The 2500-nt window shown below is 64.8% G+C and overlaps 1 non-coding gene across 1 annotated transcript; it reads left to right on the forward strand.

Annotated features, from left to right (window-relative positions):
• Positions 1-1416: 1416 nt before the first annotated feature.
• LOC140474599 (5.8S ribosomal RNA) lies at positions 1417-1570 on the forward strand. Its single transcript, XR_011959248.1, has one exon. It is a non-coding gene; the product is annotated as a 5.8S ribosomal RNA (ribosomal RNA).
• Positions 1571-2500: the final 930 nt, after the last annotated feature.

The following is a 2500-nucleotide window of genomic DNA, read 5'->3' on the forward strand; positions in this document are numbered from 1 at the left end:
CCCCACAACTCGAGCAAGTGAAAAAAAAAAGTAACAAATAAGAAAGGATCGTCGGCTTGGGGGTACGCCCGTTTCCGTTTCAACTTGTCTCGCGAGGGTGGTTTCGGGGCCAGCAGGAGAGCTCGTCGGGGTAGCAGGCCCTGCAGCCGTGGTCACCGCCAAATCCCCACAACTCGAGCAAGTGAAAAAAAAAGTAACAAATAAGAAAGGATCGTCGGCTTGGGGGTACGCCCGTTTCCGTTTCAACTTGTCTCGCGGGGGTGGTTTCGGGGCCAGCAGGAGAGCTCGTCGGGGTAGCAGGCCCTGCAGCCGTGGTCACCGCCAAACCCCCCCAACTGTTGGGCGCCTACCTGCGCGGGGCAGGAGGACACTTTCCGATTTCAAATCTCCGTTTGCCGAGTCCACCCCGAACGCACGCGGGCGGGCGGGTTCGCATCACCCTTCGTCACAAGGGGCGAAGCCCGTTCCACCGTCTCGTCAGTAGTGCCGACCGGTCTGTGATCGACGAGGGGAGCCACACCAGGTCCGGCCCTGCTGCTTGGCGGCACCGCGTCGTCGGGAGCTCGCGACAGACGGAGGGTTTCGGTGTACTCTCCAGCCACGGGAAACGAAGCCGGTGATGCAGGCGCCGGTCTTTCGCTCCCAAATCGGCTGGGTTTACATCGTTGCTATCTAGTCACGCTCCCTTCAAACCCGACGGGGTACCTATTCCCCTCACCCGTCTGTGCGTATACAGCCTCTTTGCACTTGCGGGATGGGGGTGGTGGTTTAAAGACTCTCGAGTTGCCGCCCGTCGGTCTCCGAGCTCCGTGCAGTAGTGATCCCCAGCGAACTGCCAGCAGGGCGAACGAGCGATCCCGCTCTCGGTCGGGGCGCCTGGCGTCGATCGGTGGTCGGTGGCTTGCGGGCAAGCTGCGCTGTGAGTGTGGGAACGAGTATGACGAGCCGTTGCCGCGACTCCCAGTCCACCTCGGCGGTGGCTGGGCCGGGCGGGCGTCTGCTCGGGCGAGTGCCGCCCCCGCCTCCTCGCAGGAAGTCCGCTCGCCGACACGCCGCCACGTGCACGCGTCAGTGACGCTGCCGAACCGATGGCCGGTGCCCGTTCCCGCCTCTGCTTTTCCTAGGGCAAAGCTGCTGCACGCCTCGTGATACTAGGCGGGCGACATGGTGGCGGTGATCCTGCCTCCGTCGCTGCGGTGCGTTGGGGCACGCATCGCCTCTTGGGCGCCCTGTCCTCCTCCCCCCAATAGACGTATGTTTCTGCGGGCCGCACCAGGATGGTGCTCCCCATCGCTTCACGCCACCCTGCTCCGCCCGCACGCCGGCGTGCAGGTGGCTGTAGCTCAAGGTGGGGAGCGTATGTGCGGTCCGGGTCGCTTTCCTCTGGCGAGGGAGAGACCTAAAACAAACTCAGACAACTCTTGACGGTGGATCACTCGGCTCGTGCGTCGATGACGAACGCAGCTAGCTGCGAGAATTAATGTGAATTGCAGGACACATTGATCATCGACACTTTGAACGCACTTTGCGGCCCCGGGTTCTTCCCGGGGCCACGCCTGTCTGAGGGTCGTTTGGCAATCAATCGCACTCGCCTTGGCTGGCGAGAGCGCGGCTGGGGTGTCGCAGAGGACCCGTCCTCTTTGTCCCCCTAAGTTCAGACTCCGGAGCCCTCCGGCGTCGGAGCGCTTGGCCTTTCCCCCCCACCCTGCACATTCCGTTCGTCAGGCTCGACGCCATCCCCCCGCCGGGGAGCGCGGCCTGGCGTCCGTCTGTGTCGTGGCAGTGGGGCCAGCACGGCTGTCACCGGTCCCAGAATGGCTGTCGGTGGTTCACACTGTGTGTGTGTGCCAACCCTCCTGGTCTCTGGGACACGGAGCTGCCACGAAGTGTTGAGCCTCCAGTGGGGGGTCTGCCTAAGCTCTGCACGTCCGCATTGGGTCCGTCTCTCGGTTGGCTGGCAGTGGAAAGAGTGAAGGGAGCCGCGGAGGTCCGGTGCTGGTGCGCCGCCGGCCTGACCGTGGAGCTCGCCGGTTTGACACGCTGACCCGACTCGATGGTTGATCGATTGAGAGTGCTGGGAGCTGCAGGCCGCCCGCTGCTGCAGCCGCCCGTCTCGTGGTTCGTCCTCGGCCTTAAGTGGCCGGCGGGGCGTCTGATCCTGTCTCCCCTGCTGGCGCCGAGTGCCTGGCCGAGGGAGGAGGTTTTCGTCGAACGCTGTGACTTGGACGGTCGCACGCGCGTGGATCGCTGGCTCTTGGCTCTCCCGTTCAGTCCGCACGTTTTCCGCTCCGTCCTGCCACCGGTCTCGGGAGGTACGGAGGGGTTGGCGGGCGTGGTGTGTGCTCCGTCACCGTGCAGGCACACCTACCACGCCGTCGGCCGACCCCCGCACGGTCCTCCTGGCCATCGGGAGGACGGCGGAACGTCGGGCTGTCGGGGGCCAAGTCGCCAGAAGGCCACCGCTGTGTCTTCCGTACCCTGTCACCGTCGGCGTGCCTTC

This window comes from Chiloscyllium punctatum, unplaced genomic scaffold (genome assembly GCF_047496795.1).
Source record: "Chiloscyllium punctatum isolate Juve2018m unplaced genomic scaffold, sChiPun1.3 scaffold_1092, whole genome shotgun sequence".
NCBI classification, from domain to species: domain Eukaryota; kingdom Metazoa; phylum Chordata; class Chondrichthyes; order Orectolobiformes; family Hemiscylliidae; genus Chiloscyllium; species Chiloscyllium punctatum.